The following is a 23,166-nucleotide window of genomic DNA, read 5'->3' as shown; positions in this document are numbered from 1 at the left end:
GTTACCTGTAGTTTAGGACAGATGTCTGAACCTGCAGGCATCTGTCTGCATCCAGGGTCACTCATTCCCTCCTCCAATAGTGTATAGATACATGTGAGCGGCAATGGCTCCCCTCAGCCATTCATTTCTTTGTATAGACTGAGCAGCTTACAAACCTTGCCTCTGGAATCTGCTGTATGCAGATAATTGCCCAGGTGAAGGAGGCTTAAAGCTGGCCATAGATGGATTGAATCGCGGATGAGATTTCATACATCTATGGGCAGGCTGATTGTACCAGAGTCGGTCCATCGATCGACTTGGGTACAAACAGCATAGTGGATTTTTAGCATTAAATTATTGCCAGCGGTTATAGATGCTAGCAATAATTGTGTTCTCCCTGCAAGGACAACTGCCCATGCCCCCTCACTGGGAGAACGCAATAGGAGGGATTCCCCCATCAACACTGATGGTGATGATGGGGGAATTGAGTAATTTTCTTTCCTGCAACCTGTTATTGCGGGAAAGAAATTAGCATAATATATGGCCTGCCCGGTTCCTGATCCGATTCCGAATCACGGGAAGCCTTCCCACCAGCAGAATGCAATGATCAATGTTACTGACTATAGCTGGGAGCACTAATCATTTGGGAAAAACTCGACAGGCTGTTTATACAAAAGTTGATTGATAGATCGACTTGTGTACAACCAGCTAGCCCGTGTATGGATAAAAATTCAACTGGTTCCTGCTGAACTGGCCACATTTCAATTTATGTATGGATGGCATTAGGAATATTCTGGCTTTTGGCATGAAATACTCCTAAAATTCGATTTTCGATATAAACTATAATAATATGTAAAGCCAGTAATATAAATACAATATTTAACAAAAGTTTTCTGATGTATAAAAATCCACGGTTCATATTACAGCAACAGAAGTGTAATAATTAGCAGACCTAATGGGCAAACAGTGAAATGTCCCACCTCTCAGACTGCTGACTGAAGTAGTATTCCCCCCACCTTCCAGGCTGCCAGAGAGCTTGACATTTTACTTGTCCTTTACAGCGACACAATGGGTTAGTGTTTACACAGCAGATCTGTCCTTTTTGTGGCTGATTATCATATTTCCGAATATAACTTGAGTGTCCTTCATGTGCCTGATATCAAGCCTGCACTGACTGCCTTGTGTTACTTTGCAGTCACATTACCATAAACCTTTTCTGTTTATTGAAATGATTCCATAAGCTTGTATTACGTATGTGTCATTTCCACTGCATTAAAGAGATTCTGTCATGAAGTGTGTGAAGGAAGCAGCTTTTCCTGGACTCACAAGCTTCTACTAGTTATGCAGCAGTGAAGTTGAATATATTCACCTACTCTGTGAATGAAGTCACTGCCCTGGATGACAGAGGCTTCTAGAAAAAAGGGTTTTTTTTCTTAATGACAGGTTTGCTTTATGCCTTCTAATGAGCTCTAGTCTGTAACTGTGGCTCTGAAGTGAGGCCTTGTTCAAGGTGAAAATGGTGTGGCTATCCTCAAAAGAAAATGGCAATAATCTGTAAAACAATGTACCTTAAAAACTACACTAACCTCTCATACACACATTCAGTATCCTTTTGTTCAACTTAGTGGGCTGAATGAAAAAAAACCAAGAGATCGCTGTACTAACACAGGCGATGTTAGTGCACCGATCTCTCCCGTTGTGTCTTTGTGTTCTGACAGGGGGACTCCTACCCCATCCCTAAACTGGCTTCTGTCAGAAGGACAGCTGTACACATGGTCTGAATGTCAGCCAGTTCAGCAGGAACCGCTTGTACCCAGCTTTACATATTTCCAGACTGCTTCACCTTCCTCTGTGCTGGCTGACGCCATTTTGAAAATACAAGTCATACGCTGCACATACAACATTGCATTCATCTGTTAAATAAAGCCTTCTCCCAAGATCTCTTACCAACAAATGAATGTAATGTTGTACGGCATGTGATGTCACTTGCTCCATCTTGTGCATGCGCAGGTCAACTATAATACAAGATTTTGCAGATTAGGTACAAGACCTCCCTGAAGTCACTGATGGCATTGTCTTCCCAGGGGGCATCTGTATGGCCGGCGCTATGTCATCAGTGCCTTCAGGGAAAGCAGGAAGTGGAAGCAAAAAGGTAAGTAAGTAAAAAAACAAAGAGAGTGTTCGATGGTTTCAATTTTAGTAAAAGGGGCAAAGCTGCTCTTTGTGTCCATGGACACATACAGCCTGGCTCAGTTGCACGGGTGCCTCCCTAGCACCCTTATTTTTTATTTCAATTTAAAAAAAAAAGTAATTATGTTGGAGTAGGAAGATCCAGGCTGGGTGACCTTAATCCGGTGACCTTCTAGATCAGCCATTCACAACATTTTTATTCAAGAGGATGCAGTAAAATAATTTTCAGTTCTTAAAGAACCCCAGCTGAAACCAGTTCCTGTGGGGGTCAGTGCAAAAAAATGCCCCTTACATTGATGGCTATCAGAAAGAATGCCTGCCCTACCACAGTGGTAATTAGAATGCCACCTTTAACAGCTAAAAAGATAATTGATGTATTACAGCTGGCTCTGCCAAATGGCATCGGCCCCAGAACTATGCAGGCGCCATCAAATAGGAGGTCAGTCAGACAAAGCTCAAAGAACCTTTTGTACCCCAGTTGTGAATGGTTGTTCTAGACTAATGAAGTTACTTATTACCAAGACAGTGGAATTTTGTGTATCTCCTTGAATGTATGAATTAAGCAGGGACACACTGGGCTTACCTGCACCTGTGCTGTTGGAGGTGGGTGCCAAGTGGGGCTTTCTTTGGTCTATGTGTTTGTTGCTTGCTCTTGTTAAACTTTCCATCAGTGCTCTGATCTGCAGCTTTACTCCTCGCCATATACAAATATAAATCTATGGAGGTGTCCCAGGATCTTCCACCACCATCGAACATACCCTGCTCTTCTTTGATATTCTATCCCTGTTCCATATTCCTCCTCTTTCTCCATGACTGTATCAGCCTGATCCTGTATGCCTCCGGCCCATCTAAATATTCATGTATTCTCCTCTACTGCTTTGCTTTCTGCCCCTGTCCTTCGCTATACACACACTGTTGTTGTACTCCTAAAGTGGTTGTAAAGGCTGAAGGTTTTTTTTCTGTGCATGAAGGCAAAAAAAACCTTTCGGTGTGCATCTCCCCTTTCAGCCCCCTAATACCTGAGCCTGATCTCGATCCAGCAATGTGCATGAGAGCCGCGGCTCTCTTGTTTCTCTCCTTCCTAATTAGCTGAGACACAGCAACTGGAGCCATTGATTCCCACTGCTGTCAATTACAGCCATTGAGGAGGAAGAGGGGGTGGGGAATGTTGAGCCATGCTCTGTGTGACTTATGGTCACATAGAGGTGACTCTGGAGCAACCATGCTTGTTCTGGGGGCCCTCAGCAGGGAGGGGGGGTAGAGCGCTGGTGGGGGACATGAGAAGAGGTGGAAAGCCATTTCCACAGAGCTGGTATGTATGACATTTAAAAAAAAAAGCTGAACCTTTAGTATCACTTTAATTGAATTTAGTGTGTATTTTAATACATTTTTTCTATATCCAACATTTTTTTAAATTTTGGATAGGCTGTGGAATGGCTAAAACCCTTCTTAGGTTTTCTTCTCCTCTCTTTGCCCCAATTGAGGGATTTTTCTTTGCTTCCTGTGTCCCAGAGAGACACAACTGGAACTGAGAGGAAATCTCTCTAATAGTAAGGGGTTGAAGGAAAGAAAATTTCTTGATTCCCCCAACAACACTGATTCCTTCCTGCTGCTCTATTGTATTTTGACAGTGGGAGGTTTCCCAGTCGTCAGAACACAATGATCACTGGTGGTGGCGGCTGTAGCCACCAACAGTGATTGAACAATAAAACCCAAAAGGTTGGTTTTACTGATGTCAATCGATAGATCAGCTTCAGTACAACCAGCTTGCCCATAGAGGGATCAGAATTTGGCTAGTTCCTGCTGATTTTCGTTCTAAGGACAGCCTAAATCTTTTAACTTATAGGGAAATTTGTATTTTTTTTCTGTTACTTAGTTGATGAAGTCAGTGATGGGGTGAGTAACCTTGTCTCTTGATGCACCACACTTCCACTGATTAATGTAAACTCTAAAATTGTGTCTGTAATGTGTATTTATTCACTTATGAAGGCCCCGCTCTTTTGGAGTCCCACTCCCATCCCCTGCAGCTGCTATGCTCTTCTCTTTCCACTAAGCACCAGGCCATTCCCACAATTTCAGCTCCATTAGTCACAATTTAAGACATGAGCAGCTGGTATTCAGATGCAGCCAATTTTCATATAGGACTGACATAATTTTCAGGAAGCTATGGGCTCGATAGATCTGCCCCATTATATCTTGTATCCAGCTGTGGCAATCCTATTTTTTAAAGCCACAAATCCCTCAAATACCAATAATTTTCTGTGTATTACCTTTTTGTTAAATGCCAGCAATGTAAAACTGGCCATACACAGCTCAGATTTCACCCAATGCCTACTGTATTGACCACAATTTGAGCTGTGTGTGACCCTATCTTCACCACCCAGCTTGCTAAAATTTTTTAGGCAAACAATGACTGCATCCAATCAGATGTAGTCACTGTTGAGGTATTCTGACAGTGCTAGTTGCTGTGGCTGTCTGAATACGACATCTGGCCAGGAAGATTCCCTTATCCTGCGGACTGAACAAGAAGAATCAAAGTGTGTATGGCTAGCCTATGTTTCTGAATTTGACCGCTATGCGTCCCCTACCACCCCTGTTCAGTGGGATGGAGTGTGAGAGGAAGAAACATCACAAGCCAATAAGTTCATATGCAGCCATGAAGGATGCTGATAGGAGGAAAAGGCCAAGTGACCGAAATATGAACTTATAACTGTGCTGCTTCATTTTTTTCTATCCAATCACAGTCAGAGGAGGGCTCAGAAGAAATGGATTAAATGATGCTGGCCAGCAGACTGAGAACATCTTGTGGCATTAAAAGAAGTATTGCAGGGAAGAGCGCCAGAAAATGAATATTGCAATTAAAGCTGTTTTTATCTTTTAATAGACTAATATTTTTTTTATTCTTATTTTTGGCTGGCAATTTGCTTTTCAAACATGAAATTATACCTAAGAAAATGTTTCATTCTTGGTTTCCTTCATTTCAACAGGAATATAAAATGAACAAGTATATGTAGCGTAATAGGTCTATTAATCATTGTCGCCAGGCAACATAATAAGAAATAAACTGCATCATATGTATGATTGAAAATTAATTCAGTTCTGAGATATATAAATATTTGGCAATGGATTGGTTCAGTGCCAATCTCACATCTTGGAGAAATGAAATAATTGTTTCTCCACCCTTAGCTTAGCCTGTCTGTGTTTTACATCCCCACTAATGTTAGCTGTAGGTTTACAGTACGTGTTATCTTTTTTTTTTAAATTTAACAATATAGGAGTGTTTTATTAAAGTCAATTGCAGCAACATAAAATATACAAAGTAACATGGTACAATGCTGTATAAATTCTGCGAACGATCATCAGGAAAAAGAAAATACATAGCAGTCCAATTAGTCAGTGTAAGGAGACAACAACTGTGGAAAAAAGGTCACAATTAGCATACAAAGGTTATAAACAGTGTGAAACCTAGTACACAGGGGCCGGGTGTCAGGCGGCATTGGCCGGTTAAATAAAAACCATCCGACATTTGGTCCGTGTGTATGGCGGCCGGTGCAACAGAAGCCGGCTGCATGACTGCCTTCTGTCGAAGGGGCATGACCAAAAAAGGTCTTCCAATCGGCATCAGATCAGCGCTCTCAGCCAATGTCAGACCACCATAGCTCAGCAGGGGAGAACGCTGTTCTAACATCGGTTTGTTAATACAGCGGCTCCTCCTGAGCGCTGCAAAAAAACTGCTGGTGTATACGAGGATTTATCAATATAGCTGCCACATTTTCCATACCCAGTGGAAAGAAGTAAACTGCAACAGAGAGGTAGAAAGGGGTAGACTGCACAGCTGAGGATATCAGGAAATGGAAAAGGATGGGAAATGGAAGAAGAGGAGGATTAAAGGGAATAGGGGCAGGAAAGTGCAAATCTATAGTCCTGTCCAGTGCACTCGATCACACCATCCAAATGGGCGTACTGATAAGTCACACTAGTTGGAAGTTTAAGGGGACCACACTTTAATCATATTTCCAAGGACAACCCCAGTTCATATAGGTAATCATATACATAGGTAGGGCCGCACACACCATAGCCCTCCAGGAAGACACCCCAGAGGGAGTCGGCAAGGTCCATTTTAACAAAATGTCCTTTTTTGCATAAAACAAAAGATAGGAGATCAGTAATTTATCATGGTGAGAATTCTGGTCATCCTCGTTATCCTCGTAAATACCTATTAGGGCTTACTCCTAGGGGGTAGGTAGAGACAACTGTAAGTACGTGTTCTCTTTAGTGATTTAATTTGATGCGACCAGATCTAACAAAATCATATTTACAGTATCTTATGTATGATCATGTCAAGAAGGAATTGTTAGAGGGGCAGTAGGCTCTGATTTTGCACTGGGACTATGCTGATATCTAGCCTAGAGCCCTCCACCTCCTGTGGGACAACTGTGATAGGCTAAACTTGTCTGCTAAGCTACTGTTGTCACGGACTTATGTGACGCCTCCATAGATACCTTTCAAGAATTCAGTAGAGGATGCAGAGCATAAACATACTCCATATATACCCTATAGTGAATTGGCCCTAGGAATATGGCACAGCACCAAAGAAATAATAAGGGATTGAATCATGGCTCCACTGGAATAAAAGTTTCCTTTTGAATTAATTGTTTAAATTAGGTGAAAGTATTTATAGTTGAGATGTGAAATTGTTGTAGGATTCCAAAATCAGTCAGTCCAGTCTTTAATGAAATAAATGTGTGTAAATAATGATATTGTATTGTGGGCATGGCACTAAAGATGTTTATGTATACTCAGTATTTTTAGATTGTTTATAGGGCTTATAAGGCTTGTCTGTGTTCCGACCTGAAAGGTAAGGATGGATTAAGTTTGTTTATAGGCATCTCAAACAGGAGTGCACGCTGGAGGGCTAAAATTGAACCCAAATGATGCTCAACTAGACTTACAAGTAATTTTAAAGGTTAACTTGAGTAAAATATACTATATTTGCTACAGGGTGCAAGAAAAAGGATGTCAGCCTTGTTTCATTAACCGCAATGTACTGCAGCAGGGCGGCAGCTACAGGCAAAGCGTTGTACCTGTACGTCGCTCTGGCTGTACTAACACGGGGGTGGGGGCATCGCTCTCCACTTGCGACTGCTGTCAAAAACTTAACTAATTTGTGACAGTTCATAAATGAGTTAGTTTCATGACAGCAAGCTTTGCATTGCAGGAAAAATGTTCTTTATTTCTCCTCCAAAGCAAAGTGTAAAAAAGAAAAAAAAAATTACCTGATCATCCCCCCACACACACACACACTAGTACAATGTTGCTATTCTGATAAAAGTATTTAAAAAAATATAGTAGTGCCTCCTTTGTATAGTGTCCCCAAAAATGCAGAGTTAACAGGATTGGCCCTGTCCGCTGCCAGCACTAGCGTTTAGCCCCTCATGGAAGATTTGTGTCAGGGCTCCTAGGTGTGACCAGAGGTGTGTGGCTGACGCAGGGAAACGCAGACCTGAGATATGTTATAAACAATATAAATTATTAACACTAACAATACAAACATAAACGCAGTGCAATACTAAACATAATACAGTGCAACCAAACCAAACCAACCACCCACAGATAACAGTACATACAAGCAAGCGTCGTCAGGCAGGCCGGGTCAATATCAATAGAGCAGGTAGGTACAGGGGGAGCAAGCGGAGATTGGTCGGGGTCACAGGCCAGGTTCAGCAGGTAGCAAGCAGCCTAGTACAAAGGGTAAGGCAGAGGGATGGTCAGGGTCACAAGCCAGGGATCAGAACAGGTAGCAAGCAGCGTATTACAGAGGGTCAGGCAGAGGGATGGTCAGGGTCACAAGCCAGGGATCAGAACAGGTAGCAAGCAGCGTAGTACAGAGGGTCAGGCAGAGGGATGGTCAGACAAGCCAGGGATCAGAGCAGGGTCAGCAGAGAATCAGACAGGAACAGGATACAGGGCCCAAGAGAACACAACACCAAGGCCGAGTCTGCAAGTCTGGCCATCCCTTAAATACCCCAGCATAATCAGTTCCAGGTGTTAGCTGGCTGCAAAGTTGAGTCTCTGATTGCTGGGAGCACCCGCTGGCCAGCCCTGGTACTGCAGATCAAAAGGCAGGTGATTCCCACCATTGCTGGCTAGTCCATTCCTGACAGTACCCCCCCCTCAAGGAGCGGCCTCAGGACGCTCCAAACAGTCCTAGCTGGGCAAAATGTTCCACCGCCCGGGTCTGGTAACTGGCGGGATATCAAAGACTGGCACACCGGGCAGGACTCCGGGCAGCGGCACACCGGGCAGAGGCACATTGGGCAAAGGCACACGGGGCAGAGGCACATCGGGCAGGACTCCGGGCAGAGGCACATCGGGCTGGACTCCGGGCAGAGGCACATCGGGCTGGACTCCGGGCAGAGGCACATCGGGCTGGACCCCGGGCAGAGGCACATCGGATTACCAGGCGAAGCAGCAGGCAGCGGGCCACCAGGCGGAGCGGCAGGCACCGGGCCCCCGGGCGGGGCGGCAGGCCCCGGGCCCCCGGGCGGGGCGGCGGGCACCGGGCCCCCGGGCGGGGCGACGGGCACCGGGCCCCCGGGCGGGGCGGCGGGCACCGGGCCCCCGGGCGGGGCGACGGGCACCGGGCCCCCGGGCGGGGCGACGGACACCGGGCCCCCGGGCGGGGCGACGGGCATCGGGCCCCCAGGCGGGGCGACGGGCACCGGGCCCCCGGGAGGGGCGGCGGGCGCCGGGCCCCCAGGTGGAGCGACAGGTCTCGGGCCCTCAGGCGGAGCGGCGGGCGCCGGACCCCCAGGTGGAGCGACGGGTCTCGGGCCCTCAGGCGGAGCGGCGGGTGCCGGACCCCCAGGTGGAGCGACAGGTCTCGGGCCCTCAGGCGGAGAGGCGGGCGCCGGACCCCCAGGTGGAGCGACAGGTCTCGGGCCCTCAGGCGGAGCGGCGGGTGCCGGACCCCCAGGTGGAGCGACAGGTCTCGGGCCCCCAGGCGGAGCGACAGGTCTCGGGCCCTCAGGCGGAGCGGCGGGCGCCGGACCCCCAGGTGGAGCGACAGGTCTCGGGCCCCCAGGCGGAGCGACAGGTCTCGGGCCCTCAGGCGGAGCGGCGGGCGCCGGACCCCCAGATGGAGCGACCGGTCTCGGGCCCTCAGGCGGAGCAACAGGTCTCGGGCCCCCAGGCGAAGCGGCGGGCACCGAGTCACCAGGCACGACAGTGGGCACCGAGTCGTCTGGCAAGACTGCGGGCACAGAGTCAACTGGCGGAACAGCGGGCACCGAGTCGTCTGGCAAGACTGCGGGCACCGAGTCGTCTGGCAAGACTGCGGGCACCGAGTCGTCTGGCAAGACTGCGGGCACCGAGTCGTCTGGCAAGACTGCGGGCACCGAGTCAACTGGCGGAACAGCGGGCACCGAGTCGTCTGGCAAGACTGCGGGCACCGAGTCGTCTGGCAAGACTGCGGGCATCGAGTCAACTGGCGGAACAGCGGGCACCGAGTCGTCTGGCAAGACTGCGGGCACCGAGTCGTCTGGCAAGACTGCGGGCACCGAGTCGTCTGGCAAGACTGCGGGCACCGAGTCGTCTGGCAAGACTGCGGGCATCGAGTCAACTGGCGGAACAGCGGGCACCGAGTCGTCTGGCAAGACTGCGGGCACCGAGTCGTCTGGCAAGACTGCGGGCACCGAGTCGTCTGGCAAGACTGCAAGCACCGAGTCGTCTGGCGGAACAGCGGGCATAGAGTCAACTGGCAAGACTGCGGGCACCGAGTCGTCTGGCAAGACTGCGGGCACCGAGTCGTCTGGCAAGACTGCGGGCACCGAGTCGTCTGGCAAGACTGCGGGCATCGAGTCGTCTGGCAAGACTGCGGGCATCGAGTCGTCTGGCAAGACTGCGGGCATCGAGTCAACTGGCGGAACAGCGGGCACCGAGTCGTCTGGCAAGACTGCGGGCACCGAGTCGTCTGGCAAGACTGCGGGCACCGAGTCGTCTGGCAAGACTGCGGGCACCGAGTCGTCTGGCAAGACTGCGGGCACCGAGTCGTCTGGCAAGACTGCGGGCACCGAGTCGTCTGGCAAGACTGCGGGCACCGAGTCATCTGGCAAGACTGCGGGCACCGAGTTGTCTGGCAAGACTGCAAGCACCGAGTCGTCTGGCGGAACAGCGGGCATAGAGTCAACTGGCAAGACTGCGGGCACCGAGTCGCCTGGCAAGACTGCGGGCACCGAGTCGCCTGGCAAGACTGCGGGCACCGAGTCGTCTGGCAAGACTGCGGGCACCGAGTCGTCTGGCAAGACTGCGGGCACCGAGTCGTCTGGCAAGACTGCGGGCACCGAGTCGTCTGGCAAGACTGCGGGCACCGAGTCGACTGGCGGAACAGCGGGCACCGAGTCGACTGGCGGAACAGCGGGCACCGAGTCAACTGGCGGAACAGCGGGCACCGAGTCGTCTGGCAAGACAGTGGGCTCCGAGTCAACAGGCACGACAGTGGGCACCGGGTCATCAGGTATCGGATTGTCTGGCTCGACAGCGGGCATCGGGTCACCAGGTATGACAGCGGGCACTGGGTCACCAGGCATCATGTCATTTGGCTTGCCAGCGGGCACCGCGTCATCTGGCAAGGCAGTGGGCACCGGGTCACCAGGTATGACAGCGGGCTCTGAGTCAATTGGCACGACAGCGGGCACTGGATCAGGTACCGGATCATCTGGATCAACAGCGGGCATCGAGTCAACTGGCCTAATAGGATCGTCGGGCTGGATCAGTTCATCATGCTGAGTAGCGGCATCAGGCTGAATGCAGGCATCAGGCTGAGGAGAGGCTTCAGGCTGAGGAGAGGCTTCAGGCTGAGGAGAGGCTTCAGGCTGAGGAGAGGCATCAGGCTGAAGAGAGGCATCAGGCTGAAGAGAGGCTTCAGGCTGAAGAGAGGCTTCAGGCTGAAGAGAGGCATCAGGCTGAGTAGAGGCATCAGGCTGAGTAGAGGCATCAGGCTGAGTAGAGGCTTCAGGCTGAGTAGAGGCTTCAGGCTGAGTAGAGGCTTCAGGCTGAGTAGAGGCTTCAGGCTGAGTAGAGGCTTCAGGCTGAGTCACGGAAGGCAGGTTCACCGGTTTGGATACTGGCAGGATGGTATTGGTTGGAAAGAATTTTCGCTTTTTTCTGGTTTTAACTACTGGAGCACTGCAAGTAAACGCAGGTCTGCAAACGAATGGAGCAGCTGGAGACAGAGAAAAACTGGAGGATGGAACAGGAGAGGGAGCAGTTGCTACAGAGGGCTTTTTTACAGGGTTAAAGGCAGGATAGGTGCAGCGAGTGGGAACAGGGTACTGACATGCGGTAGATAGCCAAGTATACTGGGCTGTAACTGGAGGAGCTGGTGGGAATACAGGAGTAGAGTTAGAAGCAGGACTGGGTTTTTGTAAGCTGACTGAGGCTGGGTGCAACAAGTCTGTCCATGTCTGCAGTATGGGTTGAACAAAGCTCAGCTTACACAAAGCCTGTCTGACCAAAGACTGCACTGCGTTTATACAATCTCTTAGTGTCTGTGGTGAACATGTGGAATAACGCTCCAGAAAGTAACCCACATCATCCTCTATTAACCACACCAGGGACTCTACCTGGTCTGCACTAAATGGTGGCAAAAATTCATCCCTGCATTGGGGGAACCAGATGAAACCAACTCAGCACAAACCTCAATCAAAGGCTGCACCTCAGAGAACTCTGTGCCCTGATCTACTAGAACATGAGCGAGCCGTATACATTCTAGTAGTTGATCCCTGGGATACTCCTTCAGAGTTTGATAAGCATACTCCCTGTCATCAAACACCAGCAGATATAAATACACAACCTCATCCAGATCCATCCTTCCCAGCAACAAGCCAAGATGGCTTCCCTGTGCAGCCACTTCTGGTCAGGATTGGCCTTGGTGTAATGTCAGGGCTCCCAGGTGTGACCAGAGGTGTGTGGCTGACGCAGGGAAACGCAGACCTCAGATATGTTATAAACAATATAATTTATTAACACTAACAATACAAACATAAACGCAGTGCAATACTAAACATAATACAGTGCAACCAAACCAAACCAACCACCCACAGATAACAGTACATACAAGCAAGCGTCGTCAGGCAGGCCGGGTCAATATCAATAGGGCAGGTAGGTACAGGGGGAGCAAGCGGAGATTGGTCGGGGTCACAGGCCAGGTTCAGCAGGTAGCAAGCAGCGTAGTACAGAGGGTAAGGCAGAGGGATGGTCAGGGTCACAAGCCAGGGATCAGAACAGGTAGCAAGCAGCGTAGTACAGAGGGTCAGGCAGAGGGATGGTCAGGGTCACAAGCCAGGGATCAGAACAGGTAGCAAGCAGCGTAGTACAGAGGGTCAGGCAGAGGGATGGTCAGACAAGCCAGGGATCAGAGCAGGGTCAGCAGAGAATCAGACAGGAACAGGATACAGGGCCCAAGAGAACACAACACCAAGGCCGAGTCTGCAAGTCTGGCCATCCCTTAAATACCCCAGCATAATCAGTTCCAGGTGTTAGCTGGCTGCAAAGTTGAGTCTCTGATTGCTGGGAGCACCCGCTGGCCAGCCCTGGTACTGCAGATCAAAAGGCAGGTGAGTCCCACCATTGCTGGCTAGTCCATTCCTGACAATTTGTATCAATTGACTGTGGGGCAAAGCAATTAATACGCACAACAATACATCGCCGCCCACCCAAATTCAGCTCTTGCCAGACAATTCGCAAAGCTATCACGGTTTTTTAATTTAAAACTCTTGAGCCTAACGCTCAACATGGACATTACAAAAAATAATGAATTGCGGTCATGTTGATTCACAGACCCGTGTTGCCTGTGTTCTCTGCTGTTACTTATACAGTATCTCACAGAAGTGAGTACACCCCTCACATTTTTAAAATATTTTATTATATATTTTCATGTGACAACACTGAAATTACACTTTGCTACAATGTAAAGTAGTGAGTATACAGCTTGTATAACAGTGTAAATTTGCTGTACCCTCAAAAAAACTCAACACAGCCATTAATGTATAAACCTCTGGCAACAAAAGTGAGCACACCGCTAAGTGAAAATGTCCAAATTGGGCCCAATTAGCCATTTTTCCTCCCCGGTGTCATGTGACTCGTTAGTGTTACAAGGTCTGAGGTGTGAATATGGAGCAGGTGTGTTAAATTTGGTGTTGTCGTTCTCTCTCATACTGGTCACTGAAAGTTCAACATGGCACCTCATGGCAAAGAACTCTCTGAGGATCAGAAAAAAAGAATTGTTGCTCTACATAAAGATGGCCTAGGCTATAAGAAGATTGGCAAGACCCTGAAACTAAGCTGCAGCACAGTGGCCAAGACCATACAGTGGTTTAACTGGACAGGTTCCACTCAGAACAGGCCTCTTCATGGTCAACCAAAGAAGTTGAGTGCACGTGTTCAGCGCCATATCCAGAGGTTGTCTGTGGGAAATAGACGTATGAGTGCTGCCAGCATTGCTGCAGAGGTTGAAGGGGTGTGGGGTCAGCCTGTCAGTGCTCAGACCATAAGCCGCACACTGCATCAAATTGGTCTGCATGGCTGTCATCCCAGAAGGAAGCCTCTAAAGATGATGCACAAGAAAGCCCGCAAACAGTTTGCTGAAGACAAGCAGACTAAGGACATGGATTACTGGAACCATGCCCTGTAGTCTGATGAGACCAAGATAAACGTATTTGGTTCAGATGGTGTCAAGCGTGTGTGGTGGCAACCAGGTGAGGGGTACAAAGACAAGTGTGTCTTGCCTACAGTCAAGCATGGTGGGAGGGTCATGGTCTGGGACTGCATGAGTGCTGCCGGCACTGTGGAGCTTCAGTTCATTGAGGGAACCATGAATGCCAACATGTACTGTGACATACTGAAGCAGAGCTTGATCCCCTCCCTTTGGAGACTGGGCCACAGGGCAGTATTCCAACATAACCCCAAACACACCTCCAAGACGACCACTGCCTTGCTAAAGGGTAGAAGGGTAAAGGTGATGGACTGGCCAAGCATGCCTCCAGACATATACCCTATTGAGCATCTGTGGGGCATCCTCAAATGGAAGGTGGAGGAGCGCAAGGTCTCTAACATCCACCAGCTCCATGATGTCGTCATGGAGGAGTGGAAGAGGACTCCAGTGGCAACCTGTGAAGCTCTGGTGAACTCCATGCCCAAGAGGGTTAAGGCAGTCCTGGAAAATAATGGTGGCCACACAAATTGACTCTTTGGGCCCAATTTGGACATTTACACTTAGGGGTGTACTCACGTTTGTTGGCAGTGGTTTAGAAATTAATGGCTGTGTGTTGAGTTATTTTGAGGGGACAGCAAATTTATACTGTTATACAAGCTGTACACTCACTACTTTACATTTTAGCAAAGTGTCATTTCTTCAGTGTTGTCACATGAAAAGTTATAATAAAATATTTACAAAAATGTGAAGTGTGTACTCACTTCTGTGAGATACTGTATGCCCAAAATGGACCAGCAATCTACTGGTACGTCGCTGGACTTTGAGTGGTTATACCGGGATAATGCCTGCAGCTACAGGCATCATCCTGGTATCGTTTTTTCAGCTAGCGGTCAGCTTTCATGTAAAGGCAATCCTAGTGGCCAATCAGATGCTGAATTGTTTTTACGAGCAGCGGAAAGGGACATTCCCCCCCTGCTGCCTTCCACAGTTTCTTGGGCTCTCCTGTCCCACAGGGGAATCCGAGAATTCAGCTGGAAGTTCCGCTGGCTGACCACAGAGTTGGTCAGAGACCAGAATGGCTCCAATCATCGCTATAGTCTAAGAAATCGGAAACTAGCAGCATTTCATCACTTCAGTTTCGCAGGATATAAACAGCGCCATTTGTAAATTGGGAAAGCATCTGACTACACCGATCTTGGTGAGATTATATAATGTAAGGGCAGAGGAGATATGTAGAGTCTGATAGATCCCAGATTTCTCAAAAAAGAATCTATGACAATGCCCATTGAAGTTATGGGGGATATTTGCATTCCCTGTGATAGCATTAAAAGTGATACAAAAAGAAAAAAGAAAGGGACAGTGTAAATGAATTTAAAAAAATCAAATTAACTACAAAAAACAAGCAATTTTAAAGCATGTCATGTTTGGTATCTATTTACTCAGTGTAACATCATCTTTTATATTTTATCATACATTTGGGCAATATATTGTGTTTTTGTGCTTTAAGATTCTAACAAGTGTATTTTTCCCAAAAAATGTGGTTGATTAATCACTGCGCAAATACTGTATGATGTACAAAATTTCATCACCCACTGTTTTATTCTCTAGGGCCTCTGCTTTAAGAAAATATGTAATGTTTGGGGGTTTAACGTAATTTTCTAGCAAAAGAACAGTTTTTTCATGTGAACAAAAAGTGTCAGAAAAGGCTTGGTCTTCAAGAGTGGGTGATGTGTGGCATAAGCTTCTAATGTTGACCCTGAAATGCCAGGAGAGTAGAGGCAACCCCTTCCAATGACCCCTTTTTGGAAAGTAGACACTCCAAGGTATTTGCGAACAGGCATGGTGAGTATTTTGCAGATCTCATTTATTTCCACATGTTTTTGGAAAACGAAGAAAGAAAACAAAAAAATGCAGTTTTTTCTTTTCTTTTTTTATTTTTCAAAACCCTGTGACAAAAATGATATCTGTAAAATACTCACCATGCCTCTTATCAAATTCCTTGGGGTGTCTACTTTCCAAAAAGGGGTCATTTGGGGGGGGGGGGGATGTTTGTGCTATCCTGGCATTTTAGAGCCTCCGAAACTGTGATAGGTAGCGGGAAAGTGATATGAGGAAATATGCCCTTTCAAAGCCTGGAGGGTGATCATTGGATTTTGGGGGCTTGTATGTAGCTGGGCTGCCTAAAAGTCTCTCATATGTGGTATCCCCATACTCGGGAGAAGTAGAAAAATGTGTTTTGGGGTGTTATTCCACATATACCCATGCCATTCATGAACAATATATCATTAAAGTGCCAACTTTGTGTAAAAAATAAAAATAAACAATTGCAATTGTCATATTCAAAAAATGTTTGGCAAAAAATAAAATGTTCCCCCAGCCAACGTAATGAGGCTAATTCACACTGTGTCTCTACCATATGGGCCATTGCCCTTCATTGAAAGTCACCAGTGGTACCTTTGGCCTCTGTTTTGCAGAGAGTTGATATGGTTATGCTCATGGAACATATTCAGTATACATTGTTGGATAGGATGCACTTATTCAACAGAAAATGGGATGGTTGGAAAACACTTTGGCATTTATTGTTTGATTAATGGACTATCATAGATTGATTGGTATTGTATCTTTGTTGGTTGTGTGGTTGTTCTGCATGCCTACCTCATTCATGTACTTGAATTTTCCATTTCTATGATTCTGTTTTATAATACCTTTTTTTACTTATGTGCCTTTTTCTTGATGCATACTATACCTTATTAAGTGGTGCTGTTTTTGTAGTCTATCTCTCAATAAAAACGTTTGTAAACAAAAAACTAAAATGTTCCATGGACTCAACATGCCTCTCTGAAAAATTCTTGGGGTATCTACTTTCCAAAAAGGGGTCATTTGGGGGAGGGTTTGTGCTGCCCTGGCATTTTAGCACCTCAAGCAATGTGATAGGCAATCAGAAAGTAAAAGCTACGTAAATTCCAATATATATACCATAATTTGTAGACGCTATACCGTTCACGCAAACCAATTAATATACATGTATTGAGATTTTCTTTTACCATAGACATGTAGCAGAATACATTTTAACCTACATTTATGGCTAACTTTGAGGTTATTGGATATTTTTTATAACCAAAAGTGAAAAATAGTTTTTTGTTTTTTTTTTTAATTTTCGGTCTTTTTTTGTTTATAGCACAAAAAATAAAAACCGCAGAGGTTATCAAATACTACCAAAAGAAAGCTCTATTTGTGTGAAAAAAAGGACATACATTTCTTTTGGGTACAGCATTGCACGACTGCACAATTACCAGTTGAAATAGCGCAGTGCCGAACAGTAAAAAATGGCCTGGCCAGGAAGGGGGGTAAATCCTCTAGAGGGCAAGTGGTTAAAATACAGTCCATGAAATGATTCATCAGCCTTTGCAAGAATAAATATTTTTTTTCCCTTCTTTTCAAGTTGATCACTTCCAAGGCAAAGATCACACATGCAGGAAAGGGGAAGTGAAAACAGGTGCCTGATCTATGTTTATTACCACCCACTGATTTAACATGACGTCACATTTGTCAGGTGGCGGCACAGCCATTGATGTAAATGGAATACACCACAACCATGTGCTAAACTCTTGGCACAAGGTTGCAACATGGTATTTCAATGTAAAATCATCTTTGGGGTGAAAAAAGCAGGCTTTTAGGAGGCGACTGTATTGCCTCCTGAACAGCTGCAAACCAGCACTCAACTGCCTCTGAAAAGAGATCCACTGCGCTAAAGTATATCACCCATGAAAGAGGGGCATTAGTGTCGCATTGTAACTTTGTATCAAGAGGCAGCAGTAGGGGTCTGTTTGCACTGGCAAATACATTTACATGATTGTGTCATTTAGGAGAAGCATTTTAGTCCAGGAAATAGATCCTAACCCTAGATGATGCCTGGACAAGTATGGTGCCAGCGTTTTGGGCAAGTAAAGAATAATACTATACAACCAATTTGGCTGTAGAACAGTACAAAAGGAGTTGTGTTTTTTCAACCAAAGAAATTATTAATTAATTAATATTTTAATATTTTTGCACCTTTTAATATTACATTGGTGGCATTGAGTTATTCTTTAACCAAACAAGACAAATAAACTTTAGTTGTTTTTTTATTACTATTTTACATTTGTTATTCACATCACAAGTTGGTTACACACAAAGTAAATTTCTTGTGCTCACAGCACTCAAAAGATCAACATTCCCCCTGAATGGGTAAGGCTCAGTTCATACTGCTGCAATGCACTTTTGATGTGATTTTCAGTGCAATTATGTAGTACGACTTTGAATGTGGTTAGCATATTCTGTGGATCCAAATCGCACTAAAGTAGGAACCTTTTCAGCCTCGGCTCTCCAGGGACTCTCCCTCCTCCTTGGCTGAGACAGCAGTGGGAGCCATTGGCTCCTGCTGCTGTCAATCACAGCCAGTGAACCAATGAGGAGAGAGGTGTACCGAGTCACGGCTGCCCCCATAGCAAACTGCTTGCTCTGGGGGCAGTCGTCAGGAGAGAGAGCCCAGGAGGGGGACCCGAGAAGAGGAGGATTGGGGCTGCTCTGTGCAAAACCACTGCACAGAGCAGATAAGTATGACATGTTTGGTATTATAAAACAAAAACATAATTTCCTTTAATATCACTTTAAAATATAATATGGCTTGTGTAGCAATTCCTTATGCTGTACGGTATTTTTTTTTTTTAACACAAAAGTGCAGTTAGATGTTCTTTGAGCTAATCAGTACACATACTCTGTGAATGGTTCTAAGAGCTTGTTCTTGTCACTGTATTTGTACCTTGTGCTTGTGAAACTCAATAAATAACATCTTGAAAAAAATGCATGTTAACCCAAAATCTATTTTTCAGTATCTGTAGTAAAGGTTTTTTTACCTGAAGATCCTGTCAATAACAGTGCTTCCTGTTGCAGGCTGCCATTGCAAAGCTGCTGTCTTAATAAGCAGCAGCATTGTCGCACTGCCATGTTTGCTTTTTTCAGCTGGCCCTCTGAGATAAACAGCCCATTGGCCAATTGAAAGAGCACTCACATCAAGCTGACACCTCTGCTGCTAAAGGCAAGGCACTGACTTATCGTTGTCAGTCTGCAACTGAAAGTGTGATTGCTGTTAGGATCTACAGAAATAAGACTTTAGAACAGATTCACGAGAACCAATGGGAGCAATTCAGTAGGACGTTTGTGACACATTCCTGGTGGTGTGTATGTAGACAGAAGTTGTGCGACATCCAAATTGTTAGTACCAACATGTATCAAGCAGTTCAGATATGGGACACGTTTACTGTATAGCACTAATGTCTTGATAAATTAATAAAGAAATAGTACTGTATCGGTCATAAAGAAATTTAAGGTAAAAAACACCTTGTTGGAGTAAATTGTGTCTTATCTTTAAGACAATTCTGTGACAAATTTTGTCTTTAACTTAACCCCCCCCCCTCCTGTGTGTGTGTCCATAGACATAATTTGTGAGACCTCAGCCCTGTAGCTGCACCCTGAGAAGGAAAGAATGAATAAGAACTTCTTTAAAGACAATTGGTTTCATTGCTGTTACCTTGTTTTTTACAAAAATGACCTCTCAGTGAAGTAAATAGAAAACTCTTTTTCATCAAAAGTTGAACTGGAAGTGCATTTAGGTGCATTAGTTGTTTATTGGCAGAGATATTATAGTTGTATGATTTATTTATTTATTTTTCTAGACTTTTTTTTTTAATTTTTGTTTGGATGTATGGTTAAATATATTTCTGTCCCTGCTCCTTGCATCAATTAAAATATTCCAGTGGCTCCTGCATACAATATATGCATTTATTTACTTGTTTTTTGGAGGATTTCAACATTTATAAATGGACTCTTTAAAATGTATCAATAGCAAAATAACTTGAGTGCCAAACAAATTGCCAGATTGCAGAGTATGGAAAATGCATTTAAAGTGGTTGTAAAGGCTGAAGGGTTTTCATCTTCATGCATTCTATGCGTGAAGGTAAATAACCTTCTGTGTGCAGTATCCCTCCCAGCCCCCATAATACTCACCTAAGCCCCCTCTTGATCCAGCGATGTGCACTGGAGTCTCAGCTATCCTGGGACTCCCTCTTCTCATTGGCTGAAACAGCAGTGGGAGCCATCGGGGCTGAACCTGCTTGCTGTGAGGGCACCCGACAGGAGGGAGGAGACAGGAAAGCCTGTGGGAGACCCAAGAAGAGGAGGATCCGGGCTGCTCTGTGCAAAACCACTGCACACAGCAGGCAAGTATAGGCAATTATGCCTTTAGAATCACTTGTACGTTTATTAATCCTTAAAGCCTAACTCAGTGTTTTAGTGCAGGGCTCAACAAAATCCCAGGCGCCAGGTCGTCATTGGGGACTAGAAATTGCATCCTTGCATCTAGGTTCACACACGGCCTCCCAAAGACTTCAATGCAAAATCGGCTCCCATTGACTTCAGTGCAAAAATGCCTCCCATAGACTTCAAATGCAAAAATGCCTCCCATAGACTTCAAATGCAAAAATGCCTCCCATAGACTTCAGTGCAAAAAACCTTCCATAGACTTCAATGCAAAAACACTTCCCATAGACTTCAATGCAAAAATGCCTCCCATTGACTGCCATGTAAAAACACCTCCCATTTACTGCAATGCAAAAACTCCCATCAATAGCAATCCTATGTGAACACTTATTTCCGCATGCCACTCTTCTACTCATGCTACACAATGCACATGTCTCGCATCTTTGTGAACCACCTCAATAGGAACACATAATTCTAGCCTGTCAAGCGAATTTGTGAGTTTGACAACATATCCAGAGTCACACATGTGTGAACCAGGGCGGTGCCATTCACACCTGGGCGTTTTGGGATTGCAGTAGAATCGCTGTGATCACAAAACACTGGTTCAGGTGTCATTACGTGTGATTTTGTTGTGATTGTCGCACAACAAATTGCATAACATAAAGCTAGTTGGCCAAAAGCTGCCTTGCCCCGTCAGCTGACAACCCACGCTATGCTAAAAAAAAAAAAAAAAAAGGCTCCTAACTTTTTTAGCTGACTCCTAGATTCAAAGCAAATTTGGCAAGCCCTGATTTAGTGAACAGCTGCATGTGAGCCGCTGGCTGAATGTGTTAGTGAAGGAAATAGTTTGAACTTGCTTGGTCCAAACAAACTGTTTAATGTTCATTAAAACCTGAAGGTAGGCTTTAATCAAGTTGACACAAGACGTTTATGGACAGCGTGTTTTGTGGGCTTTTATAGGTTGAGAAAAAAAAACAAGAGCACGATGAGAAATGCAACATACAGAAAATGAATAGAATCTTAAATAAAATGAATAACTGCTCTTAAATTTAATCAAATGGGAAATATTTTGTTCAATAAGAACATTAAAGCCTGAACGTATGTAAAGACATAGCTATATTCGCATGTCACCATCACACCATCATATCCCCATCATTTATCATGTGATTAAAATGACCTTGTGATATCACTTTCAACATCTTTTATTAAATATAGAGTTTTTGTTACATTTGCAAATACATGTGAAGCTGCAACTGAGACAGGGAGAATGTTTGGTGATAAGTGAACACCATTTATCAGCGCTGCAAGGCAGGAGTGCTAACCAGTTATCCTCTAGGCTGTCCCAGTTCTATACTAACTACTCTCCCAGTGCAAGGAAAGTGCTTACTGGCTCAGAATTTCAGCAGTTATTAATATTCCTTTGACTGTTCTTTTTTACTGGCACTCCTGACTGCAGTACATGGAGGTCATTTTAAGTATGTCATAAATTTTGTCCCATGAAGCTTTACTTATGGCCACAGTGACAAGCAGAAAATCTGTACTCCAACTGATCGTTCCAAGTCTGTGAATTGTGGCGTCTTGTTTTTCAAGTATGAGTTTCTGAGCAGCTGCTGTAGCTCATGTGTAGAAAATGTCTCGGAGATCTGTCACTCTGCAGAATCATTTGTAAATGACATAAGTGGGTGTGATCTCCTCGGGTCATTGAAGAATGTGGAACTGCTCCCATTTCAATCACTGCTTTCTTCTTTGTCTAAACACTTTAGGCCTCCCTCTGGAAAGGTTTATTTTTTTCTAGCTTCCCTGTGCTAGAACAATGAGGTTATTGTGGTGTCAAAGGCTTAATTGGTTATTTTGGTTTTTCAAATTTGCATTCCAGCCTCTGTGTTTTCCTCTCCTCTTATGGCTGATTTACTAAAACTGAAGAGCACAAAATCTGGTGCTGCTGTGCTTTGTAGCCAATCAGCTTCTAACTTCACCTTGTCCGTTAAAAAACCTGCAAGCTGATTGATTTCTTTGCAGAGCTGCACCAGATTTTGCACTTTCCTGTTTTAGTAAATCAGCCTTATAGTGGGTATCTGGGAAAAAATAAATGGAAAGCTTAGTCAGTATACAGGGGTTAGACAAAAAAAATGGAAAAAAACGACATAACTTGCAGGTGTGAAAGTGATGACATGTTTTGTGTTGAAAGGAAGTAACATTCTTTTGCTTTCACAAATAAGGATATGATGCTCATGGCCTGCCACAAATAAACGATAAGCTGCTGCAAGCATCTAAATGTGTTCCCACATCAATAAAACTCCCCAATAATGGTGCTGCGCTGCCCCCTAGTGACCCAAAAAAATACACTAATAGTAAATAAACACCCTCCTGAGCATCAAACCCAATGTGTAATGGAATAAATCTGTGAAACAGTGAAACAAAGTCAGTAGTAAATTAAAAAAACACTAAATCCAAATAATAAGTGAAACATATATCAAAGATAAACCAGAATCATGTAGCAATAAGCACATGGCCAGCCTATAATAAACACCCAACTGACCTAAAGCATAAAGTGTGAAAATCAACAAAAACAGTATTAAATGATTGTAAAACAAATGCCCAGCTGAGCAGTCAGCCCCCCCCCCCCCAGTGGAATAAATATGTGATGAATCAAGTAAATGTTCAACTGGGCTAGATATTCACAAAAAGTGCGTAAAAAGATAGGCATCTCCACTGAATATACAAAAAACAGATAAAACAGTAAACTCCCCAGCATGTTATCCTATGTGTCCATGCACACATAGACTGTAATAAATGTTTTTTGGCTGGAAAAATGCGGTAAAATCCCATAAATCGGCATTTTTGGAAATTTTTTTGACCCCTCCAAATCTTTTATGGGCTAAAAAAAATGTTAAAAAACGCAAATGCGGGAAAACGACGCTAAACACTAATGAAAAACCGCTAAAAAAGCTGACACTGATAACGTTACCAGTGTTATCAAAACGTCA

At 45.2% G+C, this 23,166-nt stretch overlaps 1 protein-coding gene across 5 annotated transcripts in view; it reads left to right on the top strand.

Moving 5' to 3' along the window:
- Positions 1 to 23,166, top strand: part of BCLAF3 (BCLAF1 and THRAP3 family member 3) — a 128,278-nt gene that overhangs the window by 37,210 nt on the left and 67,902 nt on the right. The window contains exon 2 of one of the 5 annotated variants that reach the window (XM_089683910.1): positions 6,993 to 7,027. The exons of the other annotated variants lie outside the window; for them this stretch is intronic. The gene's annotated coding sequence lies outside the window, so the exon portion shown is untranslated. The remainder of the gene's footprint in view (positions 1 to 6,992; positions 7,028 to 23,166) is intronic. 5 annotated transcript variants of the gene reach the window in all.

Source organism: Staurois parvus, unplaced genomic scaffold, assembly GCF_062004578.1.
Source record: "Staurois parvus isolate SC_StPar_1 unplaced genomic scaffold, SC_StPar_1.0 ptg000327l, whole genome shotgun sequence".
NCBI lineage: Eukaryota > Metazoa > Chordata > Amphibia > Anura > Ranidae > Staurois > Staurois parvus.
Note: the sequence above shows the minus strand (reverse complement) of the source record. Positions and strands in the feature narration are given on the sequence as shown.